This window comes from Pinus tabuliformis, chromosome 1_1 (assembly GCF_031772625.1).
Source record: "Pinus tabuliformis cultivar Carrire ecotype Pingquan chromosome 1_1, CPIR1, whole genome shotgun sequence".
Lineage (NCBI taxonomy): Eukaryota > Viridiplantae > Streptophyta > Pinopsida > Pinales > Pinaceae > Pinus > Pinus tabuliformis.
In genome coordinates this window covers 950347827-950366968 of record NC_142297.1, presented here as the reverse complement: position 1 = coordinate 950366968, position 19142 = coordinate 950347827, and positions in this window count along the sequence as shown.

The following is a 19142-nucleotide window of genomic DNA, read 5'->3' as shown; positions in this document are numbered from 1 at the left end:
AAGTATCGAGTTGCATGTATGATTTCCTTGTTAGTTTTGGCATGCATGGTACATGCATATGTGTATTTGATTCTCTTGTTGTCATTGGCTTGAGTTTTTCTAGGTGTGATAGTGGTTTCAACTTTGCCTTTCCATTTCTGGATAGCCATGGTGTTATGGGGTTCTTTCATTAGTTGAGATTTGGATTTCTGGATGGTTTTGGAATCGAGTGAGGTGGTCATAGGAAAAATCCCAAGCACCTAGGAATCCCTTGACCGATAATGGAAGGATTGAGGTAAATCTTGAGGGTGGAAATGGGAAAATTCCTCAAGGTATTAGTGAATAAATCCAGAGGCATCCAAGCTTGTTTAGGGCCTAGTGATCCCTTGACTAGTTTTGGCAGGATTGTAGTAAATCTTGGTAGTGTATGTTTCCTTGTTTGGGCCTAGGAATCCCTTGACTAGTAATGGCAGGATTGCAGTAAAGCCTGGCTGTATAGGTGAGGGTTTCGGGCGTAGGAGTACCTTGATTGGTTTTGGAGGGATTACGGTAAAGCTTGAGGAAGACCTGTTCGTTTTGTTGTGAGTCCCACATTCATGCTCAGATTATGGAACATGGGTGATTGGATGAAAGAAATATTTGGTTCAGCCCAATTTATGGCTGGATGGTACGCAGAATTCCCTGACTTGGTTGGATTTTTCATATGTTAATAATAAATCTTTTCCTCTTGTATTTCATGAGTATTTATACTTCTTATTATGTAGCTTTGATGGCTATTCTATCATTATTATTATTTTGGTTATAAGCATGGTTTCATGACAGATTCTAGTTATGGATCTTATCATGTTTTGATTGGTAAATGAATGGTTATTTAATGCATGACCTAATAGATTTTATTTCAGTTATCCTAAGAGGGCATTGGACATTCTTCGTGATTTTTAGATAAGTATGAGACCCCTATGTTCAGATATTCATTTATAGCATGTAGATTACATGTTCACAATTTTTTTGGCAAAATGACTGTCATGGTTAAGCTTGGTTAGGTCAAATTCCCGACTAAGTTTTGTGTTAAATGATTTTTCCTTGTGTCATTTATTGTTCGGGAAAGTCTCATCAAGTTCTGGGTAGTGGTCTGGGGACTAGCCCTGAAAATGTGGCTTAGATTCAACAGTCGTAGGCACATAACTGGGAAAAGTAGACTGTAGTTTCTCCCTTGTAGGCTTGGTCATGAAATTGGAGGCCTACAATCAAATTTATGCAATTTTATTCCTGCAGATGAGAGCCCATATCACTGAAAAATAAGTTTAACTCAGGGTTTGGGAACCTGGAGGGGTGGTTTAGCTCTTGGGATTCCCATAGCTCTTGAGGAAGGTCAATGAAACTTTGGTTTTTTGATTCCACTTCCTTAACTTTACTTGGGAGGTTGAGTCATGTCATAGTAGCCCTCAACTCATGTTACCCTGGTAGGCTAGCGAAAGTGGGTAGATATGGGAGGGGTGGTTACAACACATCTTTATTTATTTATTTTTGGAGCTTGATATTGAAACTATTGTATCTCTATAATTTCGGTCTCCCAAGGTTTGAAACTTCACCCTAAAACTTCTTTCCCCAAGGAAGAAAAAAAACCCTCGGATCCAAAGCTATGATACCAAATGTTATGTTTCCAGCTGAAAATAACACAAAAACAAAAGAAGAATATAGTTCAATGACTAGATATTAATCCACTTCGAGGGGGAATCCTCCTTGACATCAGATAAATGAAAAATTCTTGGATTAATCAAATAAGAAGACCTCCTTGGTTATATAGGAGTCTAAGGGTTCAAAATATAATTAGGGCCTACATAACAAGAATAATGTAAGGGCACACTAATAACAACAATGAGATTCTATGGGGCACAACAATAACAATATGGGGGATGCACTAGTATTATAGGGACCTAACATGCCCCTCTCCTTAATTTTTTTTTTTTCCCTCAATGCTTGAGTAGTTTTGGATTGTTTTGAATAAAATACTCATCCTCCTATGTGGAGTTTTCAACATGTAAGTTCTTCCACTTAATGAGATACTATGAAATTGATTTGTTCTGTAGCTTCTAGATTCTTTTTTACGTGATTGATTCAGGCTCCAATATGATTTTTCCTTTCTCTTCAAGTTCTGGAAGTATAGTTTGAACTTCAAGCTTGTCACCTATAACCTTCTTTAAGAATGCAACATGGAAAACTGGGTGTACTTGTGAAGATGCAAACAAGTCCAATTTTTATGTCATAGTACCAATATTTTGCAACACCTTGTAAGGGCCATAGTACTTGGGTGATAATTTATTATACTTCTTTGCTTTCTTGATAGACACTTGTTTACATGGTTGTAGTCGTAAAAATACCCAAGCACCCACATAAAAATTTCTTTCACTGTAACAATGATATGCTTGTTGTTTCATTCGATTCCGCACTAGATTTAGATCATCCTTTAAGAGTTGGAGAAATTATTACTGACACTCGATGTGATCTTCCACTACTTGAACCTTAGAATTCTCTTTTGAAGATGATGTGATGGATGGTCGATTACATCCATAAAGCGCCATAAATGGAGTCATTTTTTTTGCAGTATGGAAGGAAGTGTTATACCACCGTGATAGGCCTAACCACTTAATCCATTATGTTTTTTATTGGATACAAAGTAACGAAGATAACCTTCTAAACATTTGTTCACCATCTCAATTTTCCCACCAGATTGAGGATGATAAGATGATCTATGAGCTAATTAAGTAACAAGACAAGAAAATACTTTTGTCCAAAAATTTCCAATGAAAGTGGGATCTCTATTACTTACAATAATATTTGGGTTTTCATGTAGCTTTTGAACTATTAGCTTTTGATTGTACTGGATTTGAAAGGATGAGATAGTGCACAAAAGTGTGCATACTTGGTAATTCTAGCAACTATCACCATGATGACACTCTTTCCTTCAGAATGCATAAAACTGTGATAAAATCCATTGAGAACTCTTCCCAACACTAGCTTGGAATGGATAATGGTTGTAAAATACATGGGGTCTTAATTGTCTCAACATTATTTTGTTGGAAAACCAAACATTCTGCCACAAACTTCTGAATATTAGATTTAAATCCATCTAAAAAAAATTCCTTCTTAACCATGTGGTAAGTTTTTAAAAATCCTTGGTGCCCTCCTATAGGAGAGGTGTGCAATTCCAAAATAACATTTTGTTTAAGTTGGGAGTTATTTGTAGAAATTATGTTTTTATTTGAAACTGCTAATGAAATTCATTAAATCACAAGACTCAAATCTACTCTACTTCTCTGCAGAATTCAATTCACAATATAGAATACACATCATAAAATGCATTAAACATAACACACATACACAAAGATTTATCTAAGGTAAAGAAATTTCTCAAACCCCTTCCTATCTGTATTGCATTAATAAAAAAATAGAGATGTATTACATATGCTTTCTCAAGCCTAATCACAACCTACAAGTGAATAGCCTATCTCTCTACCTGATTGAATGACTCTGGAAAACACTTAGTCAAATTTCAAGCCCTCCAATCCCCTATTTCCTTGCGCAAATCCTGATTAATTAGGCCCCTATTAATTATGGATTTCCCCCCAATTGACTACAAAATCCATAATTTTCGATCTCTGATTGCATGCACCACCTGTACACATTGGAATAGTCTATAGATAATAATACATTGCATTGGAATCTCCATCTCAAATGGGTAATTCGAATTCTCTGCATGTAAAAATTATTTTGGGCTGATTGATTAGTTATCTTGATGATCACTGAGTGTGAGGGAAGTCTCACTACACAACTTGAAATTCCGATAGTTCCTCCAATAGTTAGAACTAGTTTAATCGACAATAACTTAATTTAACTCAATTAGATTGCTACAAATTAGTAATCACTCATGCTTAAATGAACTCAACTCTTCCAAATGGAATTAACTAAGTTGACATGGTGACACAAGCCATGTCACTCAAGTTAACACATCCAAGTTGTCTATTGAAATGGAAATTCGAATTTTCTCTAGTTTGACCAAGGAAAATCAAACTGATATTTTCTTGATGCATTTTCAAAACTCCCTCTCAGCAAGAAAGGTGTTATCAACTACCCAGATTGCTATCAGTTGTGACTATAGTTGTGCATGAGGATTTGCAAAATCAAGGGATTGAGTATGCCAATGAGTTTGTTCATGTATTCGCCCAATATTATAGCCTCTGCTCACGTCTAACACAGTGTGAGTGATTCTTTGGAGGTGAAATACGAGTTTGGTAAACCATTCTCATTAATTCTTGAGCAGGTATTGAGCAGTGGAGGCAGGCAAGCAGTGGAATAGATTTGGAGATCAGATATTAGCTGTATTGTGTGTAACAGGTGGAGTTGGTACTGGATTGCTTGTGATAAGCATTGTACTTTATAATGTTACATGGTCTCAATCATTAATATACAGATAGTTGGGGTTTTTAGCGAGATGCCTTCCCTGGGTTACATGATGTGTTAATGTGTGAATGCTCTTGATGTTTTATTGTTATTGATGTTGCTATATTGATGATCAACGTAGAGGAGCTTATGTATTGTGTATGTATTCCGCAATAGTACATGATCAGGATAATCTCTGTTGAATATGTGTTAAATTATTCAAAATTTCTACAAATTCAGTTTTGGAGCTCTATCTCTATTATCTCTCTCTCATACTCTTGTACACTTAGAGCATTCTTGGAGCAGTCTAGAATTAGATAAAGGAAGGAAAAGGAAGGAAAAGAAATAAAATGAAAGCAATGATCAAGAAAAGAATAGTTGGATCAAGAGGCTACAACAATATTTCTTGCAAGTATCGAGTTGCATGTATGATTTCCTTGTTAGTTTTGGCATGCATGGTACATGCATATGTGTATTTGATTCTCTTGTTGTCATTGGCATGAGTTTTTCTAGGTGTGATAGTGGTTTCAACTTTGCCTTTCCATTTCTGGATAGCCATGGTGTTATGGGGTTCTTTCATTAGTTGAGATTTGGATTTCTGGATGGTTTTGGAATCGAGTGAGGTGGTCATAGGAAAACTCCCAAGCACCTAGGAATCCCTTGACCGATAAAGGAAGGATTGAGGTAAATCTTGAGGGTGGAAATGGGAAAATTCCTCAAGGTATTAGTGAATAAATCCAGAGGCATCCAAGCTTGTTTAGGGCCTAGTGATCCCTTGACTAGTTTTGGCAGGATTGTAGTAAATCTTGGTAGTGTATGTTTCCTTGTTTGGGCCTAGGAATCCCTTGACTAGTAATGGCAGGATTGCAGTAAAGCCTGGCTGTATAGGTGAGGGTTTCGGGCGTAGGAGTACCTTGATTGGTTTTGGAGGGATTACGGTAAAGCTTGAGGAAGACCTGTTTGTTTTGTTGTGAGTCCCACATTCATGCTCAGATTATGGAACATGGGTGATTGGATGAAAGAAATATTTGGTTCAGCCCAATTTATGGCTGGATGGTACGCAGAATTCCTTGACTTGGTTGGATTTTTCATATGTTAATAATAAATCTTTTCCTCTTGTATTTCATGATTATTTATACTTCTTATTATGTAGCTTTGATGGCTATTCTATCACTATTATTATTTTGGTTATAAGCATGGTTTCATGACAGATTCTAGTTATGGATCTTATCATGTTTTGATTGGTAAATGAATGGTTATTTAATGCATGACCTAACAGATTTTATTTCAGTTATCCTAAGAGGGCATTGGACATTCTTCGTGATTTTTAGATAAGTATGAGACCCCTATGTTCAGATATTCATTTATAGCAAATAGATTACATGTTCACAATTTTTTTGGCAAAATGACTGTCATGGTTAAGCTTGGTTAGGTCAAATTCCCGACTAAGTTTTGTGTTAAATGATTTTTCCTTGTGTCATTTATTGTTCGGGAAAGTCTCATCAAGTTCTGGGTAGTGGTCTGGGGACTAGCCCTGAAAATGTGGCTTAGATTCAACAGTCGTAGGCACATAACTGGGAAAAGTAGACTATAGTTTCTCCCTTGTAGGCTTGGTCATGCAATTGGAGGCCTACAATCAAATTATGCAATTTTATTCCTGCAGATGAGAGCCCATATCACTGAAAAATAAGTTTAACTCAGGGTTTGGGAACCTGGAGGGGTGGTTTAGCTCTTGGGATTCCCATAGCTCTTGAGGAAGGTTAATGAAACTTTGGTTTTTTGATTCTACTTCCTTAACTTTACTTAGGAGGTTGAGTCATGTCATAGTAGCCCTCAACTCATGTTACCCTGGTAGGCTAGCGAAAGTGGGTAGATATGGGAGGGGTGGTTACAACACATCTTTATTTATTTATTTTTGGAGCTTGATATTGAAACTATTGTATCTCTATAATTTCGGTCTCCCAAGGTTTGAAACTTCACCCTAAAACTTCTTTCCCCAAGGAAGAAAAAAAACCCTCGGATCCAAAGCTATGATACCAAATGTTATGTTTCCAGCTGAAAATAACACAAAAACAAAAGAAGAATATAGTTCAATGACTAGATATTAATCCACTTCGAGGGGGAATCCTCCTTGACATCAGATTAATGAAAAATTCTTGGATTAATCAAATAAGAAGACCTCCTTGGTTATATAGGAGTCTAAGCGTTCAAAATATAATTAGGGCCTACATAACAAGAATAATGTAAGGGCACACTAATAACAACAATGAGATTCTCTGGGGCACAACAATAACAATATGGGGGATGCACTAGTATTATAGGGACCTAATATGCCCCTCTCCTTCAATTTTTTTTTTTCCCTCAATGCTTGAGTAGTTTTGGATTGTTTTGAATAAAATACTCATCCTCCTATGTGGAGTTTTCAACATGTAAGTTCTTCCACTTAATGAGATACTATGAAATTTATTTGTTCTGTAGCTTCTAGATTCTTTTTTATGTGATTGATTCAGGCTCCAATATGATTTTTCCTTTCTCTTCAAGTTCTGGAAGTATAGTTTGAACTTCAAGCTTGTCACCTATAACCTTCTTTAAGAATGAAACATGGAAAACTGGGTGTACTTGTGAAGATGCAAACAAGTCCAATTTTTATGTCATAGTACCAATATTTTGCAACACCTTGTAAGGGCCATAATAATTGGGTGATAATTTATTATACTTCTTTGCTTTCTTGATAGACACTTGTTTACATGGTTGTAGTCGTAAAAATACCCAAGCATCCACATAAAAATTTCTTTCACTGTAACACTGATATGCTTGTTGTTTCATTCGATTCCGCACTAGATTTAGATCATCCTTTAAGAGTTGGAGAAATTATTACTGACACTCGATGTGATCTTCCACTACTTGAACCTTAGAATTCTCTTTTGAAGATGATGTGATGGATGGTCGATTACATCCATAAAGCGCCATAAATGGAGTCATTTTTTTTGCAGTATGGAAGGAAGTGTTATACCACCATGATAGGCCTAACCACTTAATCCATTATGTTTTTTATTGGATACAAAGTAACGAAGATAACCTTCTAAACATTTGTTCACCATCTCAATTTTCCCACCAGATTGAGGATGATAAGATGATCTATGAGCTAATTAAGTAACAAGACAAGAAAATACTTTTGTCCAAAAATTTCCAATGAAAGTGGGATCTCTATTACTTACAATAATATTTGGGTTTTCATGTAGCTTTTGAACTATTAGCTTTTGATTGTACTGGATTTGAAAGGATGAGATAGTGCACAAAAGTGTGCATACTTGGTAATTCTAGCAACTATCACCATGATGACATTCTTTCCTTCAGAATGCGTAAAACTGTGATAAAATCCATTGAGAACTCTTCCCAACACTGGCTTGGAATGGATAATGGTTGTAAAATACATGGGGTCTTAATTGTCTCAACATTATTTTGTTGGAAAACCAAACATTCTACCACAAACTTCTGAATATTCGATTTAAATCCATCTAAAAAAAATTCCTTCTTAACCCTGTGGTAAGTTTTTAAAAATCCTTGGTGCCCTCCTATAGGAGAGGTGTGCAATTCCAAAATAACATTTTGTTTAAGTTGGGAGTTATTTGTAGAAATTATGTTTTTATTTGAAACTGCTAATGAAATTCATTAAATCACAAGACTCAAATCTACTCTACTTCTCTGCAGAATTCAATTCACAATATAGAATACACATCATAAAATGCATTAAACATAACACACATACACAAAGATTTATCTAAGGTAAAGAAATTTCTCAAACCCCTTCCTATCTGTATTGCATTAATAAAAAAATAGAGATGTATTACATATGCTTTCTCAAGCCTAATCACAACCTACAAGTGAATAGCCTATCTCTCTACCTGATTGAATGACTCTGGAAAACACTTAGTCAAATTTCAAGCCCTCCAATCCCCTATGTCCTTGCGCAAATCCTGATTAATTAGGCCCCTATTAATTAGGGATTTCCCCCCAATTGACTACAAAATCCATAATTTTCGATCTCTGATTGCATGCACCACCTGTACACATTGGAATAGTCTATAGATAATAATACATTGCATTGGAATCTCCATCTCAAATGGGTAATTCGAATTCTCTGCATGTAAAAATTATTTTGGGCTGATTGATTAGTTATCTTGATGATCACTGAGTGTGAGGGAAGTCTCACTACACAACTTGAAATTCCGATAGTTCCTCCAATAGTTAGAACTAGTTTAATCGACAATAACTTAATTTAACTCAATTAGATTGCTACAAATTAGTAATCACTCATGCTTAAATGAACTCAACTCTTCCAAATGGAATTAACTAAGTTGACATGGTGACACAAGCCATGTCACTCAAGTTAACACATCCAAGTTGTCTATTGAAATGGAAATTCGAATTTTCTCTAGTTTGACCAAGGAAAATCAAACTGATATTTTCTTGATGCATTTTCAAAACTCCCTCTCAGCAAGAAAGGTATTATCAACTACCCATATCCTACCTCTATGGAACTCTAATTTTCCCTTTGAAAAATCATTTGTTAAAATATTTGCATCATATTCCTCTATTGGAATGTAATCTAGCAACATTATCCACCTCTACACACAATCCCATAGTTGGTGGTACCAGATATCTATATGCTTGGATCGATAGTGAAATAATGGATTTTCAGAGAGTTTGATGCAAATCTGATTATCAAAATATATCATAGTAGGATCCATCATCTGACCAAACAGTTCCACAAGAATATTTCTCATCCAGATCGCCTCATGTGTTGCTTGACTAGCATCCATGTATTCTACGTCTATTGACCTGAGTGGAATTGATCTTTGCTTCCTGGTACCAGGAAACCACTACGGACCCAACAATGAAAATTCCTTGTGATTTGCTCTTCCGATTTGATGGATTCCTTGCCTAATCTGCATTTTTGAAGCCACACAACTTCACTCCCTCGGTCTGTTTGCACCAGATTCCAAACTCGGTGGTGCCCTTGAGGTACCTTAGGACATGCTTAACTTCCTTCCAAAATAATTTAGTTGGACTAACCATAAATTGACTAAGTTGGTTGACTACATAGTAAATATCTGGTCGGGTGTTCACAAGATACATTAGTGAACCCACTAGATGTAGATAAATGGTAGCCTCCACTACTTCACCTAAAGTAGCATCCTCTTTCCTCCAACTGGTTGCTAGAGGTGTCTTCATGGGCTTTCTACTCTCCATGTGGAACTTCTCCAGTATCTCATTTGCATAACTTCCTTGAGATACAAATAATTCCCCATCTCCTTGCCATACTTCCAACCCGAGGAAATAGTACATGACTCCCATGTCCTTCATTTCAAATTCTCTTGCAAGGTCCTCCTTGCAAGATCTGATCAACTTATCATCACCTGTTAAAATAAAATCATCAACATATAATACAATAATAAAAAATTTACCTTCTACCAATATATCATAAAGGTTTTCATCTGCTTCATTTTTGGTGAAGCCCAAACCGGTGAGATAACTGTCAATCCCAGTGTAACAAGCACAAGGTGCTTGCTTGATACCTTACAATGCTCACTTGAGTCTACACACATGATTCTCATGATCGAAGGTTTGAAAACCTTCTAGTTGATCAATGTACACCTCCTCCTCAATAAATCCATTGAGGAATGCTATTTTTACATCCATCTGGGGGATCTTCCACCTCATCTACGCAGATAGTGCAAGAATTGATCTATTGGATGAATAAACTGCTGCATGAGAAAATGTTTCCTCATAGTCAATTCCCTCAACTTGAGAGAATCCATTGGCTGAAAATATTTCCTTATACTTCTCTATGCTTCTATCTGCTGCATGATTTACCTTGAAGAGCCATCTCAAACCCATAATTGATTTACCTTCTGGTCTTGGGACCACTTCCCAAACACTGTTCTTTACAATGGAATCATATTCCTCCACCATTGCATCAACCCATACAAGTTTCTCTACTACTTCTTTGAAAGAAGATGAATCAGTCTCTACTAGATCAATTATTAGAGCCATGTAGTTAGTGTACCATTCTAGTGACCTTCTCTGCCTGTGCTATGAATTGGGTGTTCCCACAATTTCTCTAGAATCATGTAATAGCCTCTCATCTTCTCTAGTTTGTTTTGTTCCTTCTTTGGATGTCTCCACTCTATGTTCCTCAAATTATGGCTACTCCATAACTTCCCGAGGTTCCTCATTTGTAGCTAAAAGCTCCTCTATCAATGGAATCTGAAGCTTTGTCTCAAGAGAGAAGTGCATCACGTTCTCATTAAACTTTACATCCATTCATACAACTATCATTCTAAGGGATTGTAAGTACACTCGATAGTTGTGAGGAGTTTCTGTGTAACCTAAAAATACCCCCAACTCAGTTGTTGGCTCAAGCTTCTTCCTAGAATATTTAAAGCAATGGCAGTAAACAAATGCTCCAAAAATCCTAGAGTGAGACACACCCGACTTTCTCCTCAAGAAACCCTCCTTCAGTGTAATCATTCCTAGAATCTGATGAGGACTCTGATTCTACAAGTATACTATTATGTTGCATGCATCTGCCCACAAATGCAGTGGTAGGCCTTGGTCATGCAACATCACTCCCATAATACTATGATTCTTTCTCTCAGCCACCCAATTCTCTAGCGAGTTGTGGGGTGTTATCAACTCTTGTCGAATTCCTTCTTTTTCAGAAAAAAATTGAACTCATTTGACACAAACTCATTCCTATTATTGCTCCTGAGAGCCTTCACCTTCTTACTGGTTTATTTCTCAACTAGTTCCTTGAATTATACGAACTTGGAGAATGCATCATCCTTCTTTCCATGAAGAAGATCCAACACTTCCGTGAGAAATCATCTACAAAGATAACATAGTATTTATTCTTGGAAGTGGAGGTTATCGAGAAAGGTCCACAAACATTAGAGTGGATCCTTTCAAGGACTGCATATCATTTGTTGTCCCGATCATGGAATGTGGCTTTTGTGTACTTCCCCAAGGTACACCATTTGCATGTATCTTGCTGCTCAAGTGCTCCTTTCGGAGGCTTATGTTTATCTGTTGCACAATCTTTAGGGTGCCATGATGAAAATGGCCAAGTCTTCTATGCCAAAGTTCATAAACATCACGGCTCTGCACCTTCTCCACCTTTGTGCTTTATGTAGCACAATCTTCCACATCTAGCTTATATATGTTCTTCACACGAACCTCGACCTAATTCACCTATCCCGTGCTTGCATGTCTCAAGAGTTATTTCCCTTTGTTGAAGATCAAATCATAACCACAGTCCTCCAACACTACAATTGAGATGAGATTTTTCTTTAGGCCCGAAACAAACATGACATCCTTAATTCTAAGAGGGGAGTCAGACTCCCTATGAAAGGTGACTTTACCAATCCTGGTCATGTTGTACCTTCCATCATATCCTATCTCAATGTGCATTTTGAGATCTTTTTCCTCCAGGTCATTGAAAAAATATCTATTCCCCATCATGTGGAATGAGGCACCACTGTCCAAGTACCACATGCTCCCCATTATTGTTATTTCCATGCATGTTGTAAGGGTGAAGTAAAGCTCAAATTGTGAAGCCAAAGCTTCACCTGCTGCTCCTCTTGAGGAATTCTTGCTTGATTTTTTGTGTGGACACTTTGTGGCATAATGCCCTAATTCATGACAATTGAAGCATTTAATTTTGGACAAGTTTTTCTTCTTGCCCCCTTGGCTAGATTCTAGTTTGGATTGAGATTTATTCCCTTTTCCCTTCTTTCCCTTTCCAACCAATGAACAACTTTATTCATCCTCGTCCTTCGATGAAGTCCCATCTCTAGTATTTTGCCTTATTTCCTCCTTTAACAAATCAGACCATAAGTGTTCCCAGTTTGGTAGTTTCTCCCTCTCATTCACCGAATCTTGGTAGGTATGCCAGCTCTTGGGAAGGCATAGAAGGGACAGAATTACAAAATCATCATCTGAAATTGTAACACCAAATCCTGCAAGTTCATCATGACATTGTGTGAACCTGCTTAGATATTTTTGAATGGAGTCATTCTTCTTCATCTTGATATTTCGAAGCTTATCCTTGAGCACCAGTTTCCTATGGTCACTTCTACTCTGGAACAGATCTGTCAAGGCTTGGCACATTGCATAAGGAGTTTCTTTCTCGTGGATATTTGAGACAATGTGGTCCCATACTTCCTCCAATATTATTCTCCTCGCCTTGGCTACACACTTCTTCCATTCTACAAGATCATGGACGTCATCCGATCTTGGCTTTGGAATGTCATTCTCGACAAATTCCTTCAATCCATCTTCTTTTAGCATTGCCTCCATGTGGTCCTTCCAAGAAAAAAAATTCGAGATGCCTTCAAGGGAATACTCGAGTCTTAGTCCATAGAAAGCCATCCTTCTAACTTCGAAGAATTTCTGGTACACTGATCCTGTAAGTTCGAAACTTTTGAGAACCAACTTCGAAATTTATACTCTAATGTGAATTCCACTCTAATACCATGTATAAATTATATGTATATCTGAAAATAATCATTAAATTACTAAATCACAAGACCCAAATCTACTCTACTGCTCTACGGAATTCAATTCACAATCTAGAACACACATCATATACATGCATTAAGAAATAACGCACATACACATAGATTTATCTAGGGGAAAGAAACTGCTCAAAACCGCTTCCTATATGTATTACATTAATAAGAGAATAAAGATATATTACATATGCTTGATCAAGCCTTATCAAAACCTGCAAGTGAATAACCTATCTCTCTGCGTGACTAACTTAACCTGGACAACACTTAACCAAATTTCAAGCCCTACAAGCCCTATTTCCTTGAACAAATCCTGACTAATTGGGACCCTATTAATTAGGAATTTCTCCTCAATTGACTACACAATCCATAAGGTTTGATCTCCAATTGCATCCACCACTTGTACACATTGGAATAGTCTACAACTTATAGTACACTCCATTGGAATCTCCATCTCAACTAGGTAACTCAAATTCTATGCTTGCAACAATTATTTTGGGTTGATTAATTAGTTATTTGGATGATCACTGAGTGCGACTGAAGTCTCACTGCATAACTTGTGCTTCCACTAGTTCCTCCAACAGTTAGAACTAGTTTAATTGACACTAACTTAGTTTACTTGAATTAGATTGCTACAAATTAGCAATCACTCATGCTTAACTAGACTTAAGTCTTCCAAATTGAATTAACTAAGCTAACAGGGCGACACAATCCATGCCACTCAAGTTAACTCGTCCAATTTGTTCACTGAAATGGAAATTCAATTTTTCTCTAGCTTGACCAAGGCAAATAAAATTGATATTTTCTTATTGATTTTTCAACATTATTACATAGATATAAGTGATCTTTGTACCACAATGAATAATTTTTCCAAATGAATGAATAAGATGCACTATGATCTTGTTGCAACTTTTGAATCAGTGTCCATACCTCTTCATCATTCTTCCATTCATCCCTTGCTTCAATTATCCAATCAGGTTCAATATTAGAAATGGCACAGAGTAATGCTTCCACATCCTCATCTCTTCTTCAGAGTGCATCTACAACAACATTTTGCTTCCATTTCTTATAGATGATTTCAAAGTAATAACCCAACATCTTTGTGACCCATTTTTGCTTCTCTTCTAAATATAATATTTGTTCCAAGAGGTATTTAAGTTTATCATCATATGTTTTTACCTTGAAGTTTCTCCCCATTAGGTAAGGGTTGCATTTATTCAATGCATGTAGTATTTCCAACATTTCCTTCTCATAAATGGGTTTCTATGAATACATTCCTTTAATTGGACCACTTTCAAAATAATTGGGTCTTCTTTCTTGCATTAAAACAATATCAATTCCATTTCCTAAGACATCACATTCTATAATAAAGGTTCTTGTGAATTTTGGTGTAACTAATACTAGAGCTCGACACATTGCCTCTTTAAGATTTTCCAAGGCCTTAGTTGCCTCTGGAGTCCAAAAAAATGCATATTTATTTAGTAATTTTTTTAAGTGTTGTTATCTTCCCATAAATCTTAACAATTTTGCTATAATACCCCGTCAACAAAAAAAATCCTCGAAGATTCCTTGAGGTTGTGGGGATTTTCCATTCCTTGATGGATTTAATTTTTTAGGGTCTGCCTTAACACCGTCATGGGATACAATAAGACCCAAATATTCCACTTCTTGTACTCCAAAGAAACATTTGGAGGATTTTTCATGCAATTGTTTCTCCTCCAATAGTTTCAGCACCATGTTAATTATACCTGCCTCTAACATTTCTACAACCATATATTCAAATTCACTCTTCTGGGCATAAGGATATATGTAAGGTCTAATTTTTGGAGGAACACTTATTGGAATAAAGTGAATAGCATGGTCATGAACACGAATAGGTAGGAGACCTTTGGGAGTATCAAATACACAAGAATGATTGTCACTGACTCTTTGAAGATTTGGATGACTAGATATTTGAACATCTTGTGAACATATTTGTGTAATTACCCCCCATTGTTCATTGTTCAAAATATTTTTAGTGCCATTAGAGATGAATATATTCCCAGGTTTCCTTGTGATACTCAATTCAATTTGCTTTCCTTCCGAGATAAAAATCAAGAAAATATCGTGAAAATGAAAAGATATCACCCCCAAAGATTATAACCATTGAACTCCTAATACAAAATCTGCACCACCCATTGGAATGGAAAGCATTGGAATATTCAATACATATTCCCCCATGGTTAGATTGATATTATTACACTTCCCTGAGTAATTTATAGTTCCTCCATTTGCAACCATCTCTTGATACTCTGATGTTGGGTATAGAAAGAAATTCAAATCCTTGTCTATCTTACAATGAATAAAATTATGAGTACTACATGAATCAATAAACTCTATTACGTTTTTCTTCTTGATTCATCCTTTTAGCTTGAGATCTTAGTGAGTGGTAATTCCCACCAACACATTACAAGATATAGTTGTATTCATTTCTTCTTTTTCAACCCCTGGGGTTGGTTCTTGGTGTATATCTTCTTATTTTGACGTTTCTTGTTCCTTTTCTTCCTCCTCTTCACAATCTATGTAAAATAAATTCTTCTCAGCACACTTATTACCTTTAGTGTATTTTCTATCACAATTGTAACAAAGCCCTTTTTCTCCTTTTTCCTCCATTTGTTGTGGTGTCCACCTTGTAGGTTGTGGAAAGCTAGGAGCAACAACACTTCCATATTTACAGTTGTGAGTTGTAGACCTCCTTGTTGCCATAATTTTGCATTCAACTATTCTTGGCACCTTGAATGCATTCTCCAATGACTTAGGTTCCCAAAGTCAAACCTTATGATGGATGATGTACTTGAAAGTACCTATGAATACATCAATTAGATGCTCCTATGGAATATTAGTTACCTTGATATTCAATCTTTGGAAGTCCTCAATGTGCTCCCCAACTGAACCCTTTTGTTTGAGATTTATCATTTGGCTAAAGAAGGTATTACTCTTTGTATCCTCACAATGTGTTATCAATTACTTTGTAAAAATTATCCAAGTGACTAGTGATTTACAAGAACAAATCCAGTGATACCATACACATTGATTGAGTTCTAAATATAAAGATGTAGTGTGTACCTTTTGTGCATGTTGCACATTGTGTAGATTCAATAATTGATCCATCTATAGAATCCATGTTACCATATCCTTGTCATAAAACTTCCTCATATCGATCTTTAAACCTAGTTAGCCTTCAACTCACTATTTGAGTCTCTAAAATCATAATTCATATTCCTTTTGTCCTCATCTTTATTTTCATGGAATACTTTGTCACCACTAGGTAGCCTTTCTTGCATCAACATTTTCAAACCTTCCTTCAACCCTTCCATCTTGACATTCATCATCGCTTCCATGTTTGCTTTTAAACAATCCTTCAAAACCCTGTTTCCCCCTTTTATCGCTGGATTTAAACTATCTAATTCATTTTTGGTTGTTGTTTGTGAGAGTGAAATTTGTTGTACTTGGTCCCTTACTTTTGATATATCATGTTGCATTTCTTCCTCTTATTCATGCGTGATAGAAAAGATTTCTGTTGGTTTACTGGGTGTATCCATTTTATTTTTTTGTGAGGAATATTGGAACCAAATAATGATATCTATCCTTCAATATGCCATTTTAATCACTTCAAACTAATTTTTCAAACAAAAGTTAAGAAAATTTTAAAAATACACACCTTTTTCTTGATTTTTGGAGCTTGATCTTGAAACTATTGTATCTCTGTAATTTCGGTTTTCCAAGTTCAGAAAATTCGTCTTGAGGTATCTTCCTATGTATTCTTTGCAACCCCAAAAGTTAGACCAAAATTAGATTCTTCAAGAGAAGGTTATACCAAATCTCCCACGATGACCAGATTATGGACTGGTTCAGTATAACGAACTTGTATGGACTCGCACATGTCACTATTTTGACCTTAAGCCCTTCAACTCGTCCCCAAGAAACTAAGGTACATGCAATTTTAGTCACTTTTTATGGAATTCAAATTTGATCAAAAAAGAGAAAGTTATGATGAATTTTCATAGGCCACCTATTTGTGACTGAATTCTAGAACATTCAAAAACCCTAAATTCCTTGGACCATATCTCCTAAAATGTAGTGAAAGGAGATATAATTTTTTTACACGAACTTCTCTAATATTTGAATCCACGTCATGTCGAGCTCTAGACAACTTGAGCTAACATTTGGGGTTGTTGCATGATGATTACATGAGAATAAATAATGAATATTGCCATGTTTTCCATCTTAAAACTTGCATATGACATGTTTGTCTTATTGGAATAATTTTTATGTCTTTTTCTTGTATGATGTACATTATGTTGGGAGTTTTTTTACAAATATTTGAAATAGTTTCTAAGCATATTCTAAATAATTTAATATATGTGTTATCCATTCATAACATATAATTATAATTTAAGTGTCACCCTTGCATGACTCTAAGCTCCTAATCCACATCTCCAACTTAAAAACATTTTGAACCTCATTAAAGAGTCATCATGTTTTCCATCTTGGAATAATGTTGATTGTTTAATTCTAAAATATTACTCACCATCTTTATTTTTGAACCATAATTGAAACTTATTAAAGAGTGTCTAAATACAACACATGAATGATGATTACATGAGAATATTTCTACACAAACTTCTCTAATATTTTGAATCTCTAAGATGACATGTTTGAAGAAACAAAACCCTAGGATCCAAAACTATGATACCAATTGTTATTTTTCCAACTAAAAATAACAAAAAAACAGAAGAAGAATATAGATAAATGACTATCCATTAATCCACTTCGAGGGGGAAGCCTTTTTGACATCACATAAATGATCAAATCTTGGATTATTCAAATGATAATACCTCCTTGGTATATATAGGAGTCTAAGTGGCCAAAATTTAATTAGGGCCTACATAACAATAATAATGGAAGGGACTTGTTATAGCCTAAATCTACCTCAGGCTGAGAAAGGCAGGTCTAGGGTAACATCAAACCACGCTTAACCTAGTAGCTAGCCCTACCAGATCGGGAGAGGGCTCTCTCCTTGTCAATCTCAAAGAAAATATGGCAAGTAAAACTTGAGATGACTAATATAAATACTAATTTTAGGCTAGGTATATGCTCAGAGGAGTTTGATTGAGTTTTATGGTGGTTTGCTGGATCAAATGTGAAAGGAAGTTTTGGGTCCAAGGAATGAGCTCAGTTTTGCAGAGGGTTCTGTGGGGCGAGATAGGAAAGTGCTTTAGTACTTTAGATTAGGTGTAATGGTGAGTCTTAAGACTGGTGAGGAGTTGGAGAGGGCATGAATGTGGCATGAGTCCTCTTCAAACAATAGAAAACATATAAAGATAAATAAACCCTAAGGTAGAGCAATGAAAGATCAATGAATTCCACCTTTATACTTGATTTATTTAGTTATGTAGAAAAGAGAAAGATAATGGCACACATAAACATATGATAACTTGAATCACAGAGGAAAAAACAATACTAAATCACCTTGCCACAAGAATCCCACAAAATGCTGCAAACCTTGGTCTATTTCCTTGTTAAACTACAAAAATGATGTACAATAGTGCTCAAAGCATTCACAAGAGTCCAAATTTAACAAATGACTAAGAAAACACATGATATAGACCTCCAAACAAACTGTGCTATCCATCAAGGGTAGAATCCATGAGAAGAGGAGTGGTTTCAACCATATCTAAACTAGGAACACAAAAATAGGCAGTGGAAAAACTTGCCTCTACAACTTAGGAAACTGATTCATTCAACTCAAAACCACCTACAACTGATGCATCTACCTCATCAAGTCAATTTTCATCATTTTTACATCATAGTACATCAATTTACATCATGTCACATCATGAATTTGACCATAAGAGAGAAAAATTCAAACTAGAAGAAAACTAGGCGAAATTTTGAGCAAACAGGCAAAATTGGCACTTTTTCATCCTGTGTGTAGCGCCATTTTTTTGTGCATAGCGCTTTTTCCAAGCTGCTTTTGGAAGGCTTCCCGAGGTCCAAATTAGGTGCAGGATAGCTCATTGGAAATCCCTATGAGTCTACTTTCTGGAACAACTTTAATTTTTTGATTTGGAGTCCATTTTCCCCTCCAAAATTTCAATCTCCCAAGAC